The sequence below is a fragment of the Fomitopsis serialis genome, assembly GCF_022376445.1.
Source record: "Fomitopsis serialis strain Sig1Antser10 chromosome Unknown B0H18scaffold_312, whole genome shotgun sequence".
Taxonomy (NCBI): Eukaryota; Fungi; Basidiomycota; class Agaricomycetes; order Polyporales; family Fomitopsidaceae; genus Fomitopsis; species Fomitopsis serialis.
The window spans coordinates 19,373-27,302 of record NW_025955272.1 but is presented as its reverse complement, the minus strand read 5'-3'; positions in this window follow the sequence as shown (position 1 = coordinate 27,302).

Here is a 7,930-nt window from a genome sequence, read left to right as displayed (position 1 = left end):
GCAGCACTACCCTGCAGAACGTTCTACGGCTGTTGAAAGTGTTCATCAACAAGACCCATGACGACTTCTTCCTTGACCGAGCTATTGCATCGGTAAGCGTGCATTTGTATCGCTCCAGGTCATCTTCGGCGACACTGATACACTGTTCAGTATCGCCTACAACCGTCTGCTCATCGCTAGTGCAGGTGAGTTATCGGAGCTTGAGCCTTTGCCGTCACGTCCCGCTGAACGCATAATGTACAGCTGTCTATGCCTACGATCGGATGCTAACCGCCATGACGGAGGTCAAACTGATATGGCGCCGCAAAAGAATCGGTCTCGTCATACCGGTCCTCTTCGTATCTATGCATCTGTCCACGACCTTGCTCCTGTCGATCAATATCAGTCTGATACTTCCGCCCTCGTCTTGTGAAGTAAGTGACAACACTCGTTCTTTGAGCAGCGCGCATGGACTGATACTATCCCAGATGTCTGTATTATACCAATTCAGTCGTCTATAGCGACTGACAACATCTTTCCTAGCTACTACATCCTCTACATTTCCGGAGCGATCAACGTATGTTTCTTGTATCTCGTCTGGGGAGGTGAGCGCAATCGAATCCTCGTCGAATATGAACTAAGTCGTCTCGAGCTGCCTCCGCCTTGCGCATATTTGCGATCAATGGCAGGAAGTACGGACTCCCTGCGGTGGTGATGATCTTCTCGCTTGTACCGTTTGCAACGAACATCGTACGTCCATCGGATCAGGGGACGATCCAAGCATGACATACTGAGGCTGCCGGACAAGTTAAACCTGTCGACCGTTGGTGTGACCCCCGCCCCTCCTCCCCGTAATTGTGTGGTTACTCGGGGTGCTATCACGCCTTTGCTGTACAAGTATGTCTGTCTCGCCGTACCGCGTCCCGCTCAGCGTCTTCGTTGCAACTGACCGACATTCGTCAGACGTATGTCTTCCGATACCTGAGCTGCGTATCGACTCATGACATGCGTACTTGCTCCAGTCGAGATCGCTGCGCGCGTCAGTGCAATGTTGGCCGACGCTGTGGTGCTCCTAGCAACGTGGAAGGTCACTGGCGGAGTCCGGAAGCTCGCGAGAGGGGTTGACATCGACATTTCGATGACCAGACTCTTGCTCCGGGACGGTATGCTCTTCCTAGTTGTACATGATACAGTTTCAGCTCATGATATCGAAAAGGAACCCTATATTTCCTGTGCGTTCGCTCAGTGAGAACTTCAAATTTCACCGTACTGATACGTCTTGCAGGGCACTTTTACTCATGAACTGCCTCGTCCTGGCATTGAACGTCTCACCCGTACGTCGTCTGAACGGCAAGGCTATTTGGCCCAGTTACCGACTGACGAGTCGCAGATAAGCTTTGCAGGCAGCAACGTCGCGATGCTGTCAGATGTGTGCGTCATCTTGCCCTAGGCCCATGCATAGTATATCGCAACTCAACGGTTTGGACACGTCAGCGCGACGACCATCCTTCTTTCGCGGCTGTTCCTCAACCTCCGCGAGGCGGCCCTGGCGCCATCAATGACCTCGAGTGCGTCACACGTGTCTGACCTGCACTTCTCGCAGGTCCTTGGGCCCCTTGGGAACTCGATCGATGACGGACTGGACAACGAGCCGGAGCTGGACAAGGATGACTCGGACGCGCCGCAGGAAGTGGTTGACTCCGACTTCGAGCTGAGAGAACTTGGGGAGGCTTCGGGAGCGAACGTAGCTTCTCCCTAAGTAATTCGGTCTTCATACAGTTAGCCCTTAACCTAATGCGCTTATGAACTAACACATCATTGACAATATTTCCATGTACCTGAATCGAACGAGTCAGCCCAAGCTATCATCTATGGGAAGGAGCCATGCGCACCTTTCCCTTGGCTTATCTGCCCTACGGCCGCGGCCGCAGTACATGTCAGAACGAGGAAATGCTTATCATCTCCGCACCATGGCTCGAGTGTGGAAATTCCTTCGTGTGGTTGACTCCATCGTTTCCGAGCGGCGAACGAGAACTAAGTTATGTGTTCAATCAATGACTCGGAGTACGGGCATGGCGTATGAAGCCTGGCTCAGGATGACAAAGTCGTCAGCCGGGAGCTTTTTGACACACAGGCAACACATCTAACATTCTACCGCTTGGATGACTCTGTAGTGTCTCTTGTTCGCACCCGACATCATCCCACCGGCTGCGCCGCAAGGTATCAACGGCGAACTGGTGAGATACCACGCTATGTAGTACTCATGTCGACTCACCGCAGTCTGTGTGTGTCATCTTCAATGAGCTGCGGTGACTGCCCCTGGCCTTCTGTCCGCTGTACCTCCAACCCAAGGGTACCAAATCGGGAAGGTCCGTTGCCATATATGGTTAATCAACTGCTCATTCACCAAGCCGGATCCACCGGGTTCAGAGCCGCAGAGCAAGAGTGCTTCTTGAGCGCAGTCAAAGGAAGCATAGCCAGTCCTACACCTTATTGAGGATACAAAAATCCTATATATACGTAGGCAGGAGAGACCACAGGAGCAATTTGGACCACGTACTTGCCTACTAGTCCACGGCATTGCTGTACTGGCCTCGTCATTCCACAGAACATGAACTCGCCCGCCGCATCCACAGTCACACTTCCCTTGTCTGAGGTGGAGGAAACCACCCCAACCAGCTCGACAACGACTTTGATACCAAAGGTGGGCGAGAACTTGAAGGTCTCGGGTCTCCGTTGTGGATGCCGCTAAGCCGAGTCTCTCGTAGATTCACCACAACCCGGATACCGCGCAACCGGAATCCTCGACGAAGGCGGGCAATACAATCGCTCCCAAGCCAGCGGCACAGCCGAAGAACTTTGAGGCAGCGTTCGGTACGCTGTCGGCGTCGTATGGCTGGGGGATGGGGTCAGATACGAAGGGGGTCAGGGGAGCGAAGTCGCCCAAGCAGAACGCGAAAGCCAAGTCCTCCGGTTCCTCTGCAAAGCAGAAGCCCCCGCATGCCTCATGAAGAGGGTGTGGTAGTCGCGAGTCATGCTGTCCGTGAGTGGTTCCGCATCACTCAGACTACGCCGCGGACCTGATGCTGGAGACACAAGTAATATAAGGAATCAGGGAACGTTCGTATCAATGAAAACAGGTGTTGAGAAATAGCGTACTTCAACAGTCGTGACTCTCGTGCCCTTTTGTCATGATGATATCGTCACATCAAGTTATGCCTTGCGTGTCCAATGCCCCGATCACTGTACAATTGAGTGACCAAAAGAACATGAGAATATGCCGCTTCGTCTGTAGACCCTGATTCGAGCACAAACATCAATGTTCAGAAGATAAGTACCGTTTAGGCGATTAGCGAAGGAGGCTATCAGTGGTACTGATTTACCTGCGCTACGGAAGGAGTGTTGTGGCCTGAAAGGCTACGATAGATTCTTACATAAACCCTCATGCAGGACTTGCTATGACGGCGAATCAATCGAGGAGGCTCGAGGAGGAGGCAGGCTGCAAGGGCCCGTGTACATGTGACAGGAAAATCTGAGCATGTCACTCACACATGACCGTGATGATCTGTCACGGACGCGTCTGTGGCTGACGCTGACGCGGCGCACCAAGAATTGCAATATTTAAACACTGACACTGGCGACGCCTGTTGAGCAAGCCGTGCACACGAAGGCTACGCTCAGCGACTCGCGTGGGGACACCAAAGGCTCTCATTGCCTACAACCGAGGCACATGACATCCGGGTGGGCAAGATTAAGACCGCGGCCTTGCGCGTAGTTGATAGTATCAACGGAAAGCCTGGCAGGCTTGACACGAGTCGTGGAATTTGCTGGAGAGCAGATGCAGAATAAAGTAGAATTATCACCGGATATAAGTACTGTATCACTTACTGTACTACAGGGCCCGTCTGCGACATGCTTACATAATCACGCGTAGATCGGGCGTCTGACTTCTGGACGCGTCGCTCAGGCTGGCGTCTCCAACTTGCCGCTTCAAGTTGCTTGCCGCCTCCTTCCCCCGCTGGCGCAAAGACCTCCGACGAGGCAGAAGGACCACAGCAGTTAGTACGCAGACCCCACCTGCGACTCGCGGATGCATCAAGGATGCCCACTCTCTGGTCTCGACACGTGTACGCCACCGACGGTCTTCGAGACAACAAGATTGGCCTCTCAGTGAGTACCACACTGCTCAGTGAAGGCTGAAGCTCTGCCTGGTTTCTTTTCACGGCCATAGTACAGTGCTCTGCCTTCAAATTGAAGACATCGGGGTATCGACAGGCGCTCGATGGGTAGCCCCATGCGCATCATCGTGTTTAGCTCTCCTGGCGACGTCCCAGCAGAGCAGGGCGCGCTGTCGCGCATGCGGCCTGCTCACAGAGCCGCATTTACCTACGACTGACACCGTAATATCCTGTTCCGCGCGAGCTGTGTGTCCACAAGCAGGCAGTCAATTACGATTGCCATATTGAGGTAGGTAGATCTGTCTGTTTTACGGAGCTAACTGATGTATAACGTTACGAGGCCACTCGTCGACACGAGCTTGCAGGAGCTTCCGCGCGCGGGCACTGGAGAACCACTGATCAGCTGAACAAACCGTAAGGGCAGGAGCCTAATTTGTAAGTCTATTCCCAGAATGATACACGCGGCCGTTGAGCCAGTGGAAGACGCAGACGGCTTGATAGCATGCTGTGTGCTTATGTTCGACAGAGCGTACATGGTGAGTCATGGGGAGACTATCCGTGGGTACCATGCGGTTCACGCTCACGCTCCACAGCCGCAGATGTCAGTGGGGTCGTTGCCTGGTACCCGCATAGACTTGTCGAAGCAGGCAGATCTCGCCATATCTCGCGAAGGTTGCTACATGGAGGTGTGTTTGACATGTCTCTCACTTTCTCAGACTCCGTCCTCGTATTGATGCCAGCACCGTTCAACTGAAGATTGCGCCAGTGCTAAAGTGTTGATGCACGTGTTGCTGCCCCTCGGGGCTACCAGCGGTGCTCCTCAACTACATTGATGAACATACCACTGCGCTGATCTGGCGGAGTGACCGAATTGAAATCTGCGGTCGTAAGTTGCCAAGATAACTGCATGCGTCTTGAGGAATTCATAATTATGCTCAGTTCAAGCCTTCTGACTGATGAATCACGCGATCACGGCTTGGTGGCCAGAATGTGCGGTTCTCATGCAGTGTGTTTGAAGTCTACTCAATAAACCGTGCAGCAGTTGTACTAGGGGAATGTACAAGGCTTATGGAGTTAGGCCTTAATGGCGTTACAATCGATGAGAACCTCCTGCACAGCTCACCTGTCAAGGCTACGTAATGCCTTTGCGAGATGAAGGCACCGTGGCCCACCGTGGTCTGTCTGACATTCAGCATCCCTCTACGTCCTCCGCACTGACCATACTGTTCGGTTCATGGCCGTCTCCGAGTCGCGCTATAAATTGTCCTGTTGCGAGATTTCAGAGAACAGAACCCTCTGCACAACGACGTCGAGAGAAATCCATTGGGTTGATACATGTCAGCCTCTGCCGAAGAACCATCCCATCGGTAGGTGTTCCTGCCAGTGTCTATCCTGATATTCTCAGACTACTCAACGCCTCCTCTATTTAGCCTCGCTGATGATCGCATTCTGATTGCCTGTGCGGGTAAGTGCTGTCGACTCTTGCTCGCATACTGACTGTGTGGGTGACACGATACGCTCAGCCGTCTACACATATGATCGAATGCTCACCGTCGGGAAAGAGATCGAGCTCATATGGCACCGTAAAAAGATAGGCGTTGTCATACCCGTTCTCTTCGCCTCTATGCATCTATTCACGGTCTTGTTATTGGTGCTCGACATGGCATTCATTCCGTCTCCGCACACATGTGAAGTAAGTGAGATCTCTTCTACACGGCTCAACATATGGTGGCTAACATGATACTGTATCAGAGGCGAGTTTCTGGAACTTGAGGACGGGTCACGGCACAGTCGAAGCTCAAAGGGCTCATCTACCTTCCTTCAGCTACTACATTCTATATATTGCAGCAGGTGTCAATGTCTGCTTTCTATATTTCGTTTTGGGAGGTAAGTCACTGTAGTGTCGGATCGCCGCTGCATCGCAACAACATGGTCTGAACCTCCTCTAGCTGTGTCTGCCCTGCGCGTGTTCGCAATTAACGGTAGAAGATACCGTTTTCCCGCCATTGTCATGGCTGTCTCGCTTGTTCCGGTCGCGGCGAATGTTGTACGTCCATCATAGTACGTAACAAGACATCAACAATGACTGAGGTTCGCGTCAAAGCTCAATCTTTCCACTGTCTACACGCTTCCTACTGCCTATCCTTTCCGCTGTGCGGTCAACTGGAGATTAAGCTTGCCCTTGATGCGCAAGTGCGTTTCCGTCCATTTGTTCCCTGGAGGCAGTCTCGGATACTCATTGTATTTGTATAGGAGTACGTTCTTCGTCTTTTGATGCATTGGACTGGTCATGTAACAATGGACCTGTCAAGTTGAGATCACTATACGTGTCAGCGTCATGCTGTCGGACGCGATGGTCCTTTTGGCTACGTGGCAAGCCACCGGTGGGATCAGGCGGCTCGCTCACGGACACAACATAAACATATCTATAACAAAGCGCTTGCTACGGGGTGGTACGTGCATTTCATGATTGTTTCGATGCTATCGTCTCATTATTACATCATCTGTCAGGGACGCTGTACTTCTTGTGTGCTCAGTGTTCATTCGTTCACTGAAACGTACGCTCACCCCTTGAGATAGTGCGCTTTTGCTCATGAACGCACTCGTCCTCGCACTGTACATCTCGCCAGTGCGTCTTTCCCCACTGCAGTTACACGGAACATTGTCACGGATCCCTGTCAGTGCCTGTCACCGAGCTCACTTACTCTTTTAGGCGAGCTTTGTGGCAGGCAACAACATGGCATTGCTCTCCGACGTGTGCGTCTTTCGCCTCTCCCCATTTCGCTACTTATTCATCAGTCTCCCGTTGCGACAGCGCGACGACTGTCTTGCTCTCTCGCCTATTCCTCAGCCTGCGCGAAGCCGTCCTTGCTCCCCCCGATCCAACGTTCTCGGGTCCAAACACGTCGCAGACATCCCACTGGTCCGATCTACGCTTCGCGCGCGCCCTTGGGCCACTCGGGAACTCGGTCACAGATAGCGACGCTGGGCAGGGGATGGAAGACGGGGAAGGCTTGGTTGAAATGAGTATTGAGTTAGTTGCTGGCTCAGACACGGCTGAGGAGGCGGCCCGCCGTTCACCTGCTCCTGCGTGGTCTGGGCTTGCCGGCTCTTTCGAGTCGCCTTCGATCCAAGGAGACTCCTCCACTGCCGTCACTGATAGGTCACTGCTCGTGGCCATCGAGGAAGTGGCATTAATGACGACTCAAGATACACCCATAGTTCTCCACTAGATGCATTCTTGTGACATTTACCTTCCCTTCCGTCTGGCTGATGACTTGTATCTATGGAGACTGATTAAGGTATAACTATGGATATGAACGGACGTACTCACACCAGTCGTCGAATTTCATGTCACTAATGCGTATGATTTTCCGCGCAGAGCAACGGCATTTCCAGAATGTTTCATATACAGTACGGATAGAGGAAACTGGCAGTAACTTGCGGCAATACCGCACTGCGCACACCATGTCGTTTGTGCGCGAATACGTTGAACAGAAGCCGATCAAGCAGAGCAGTTGACGGGCTTCCTTCCGGGTTCCGGGAAGCAACAACGATATCGGCGCGGAGCGGACGTGGCACTTCCTCGGGTGAAAGCCAACTCGCGCATGCTACTGAGAACCACATATATCAAACTGCGAAACGTTCTGCGTATCATAGATTCATGTCCTTGACGCGTTAACAAGAAGACCTATGCCATCAAATTCTCATATAAGATACTTTCATGGACAGAATTTGTCGTGTGGTGAAGGATAACGCATGGCGAGTCTGCA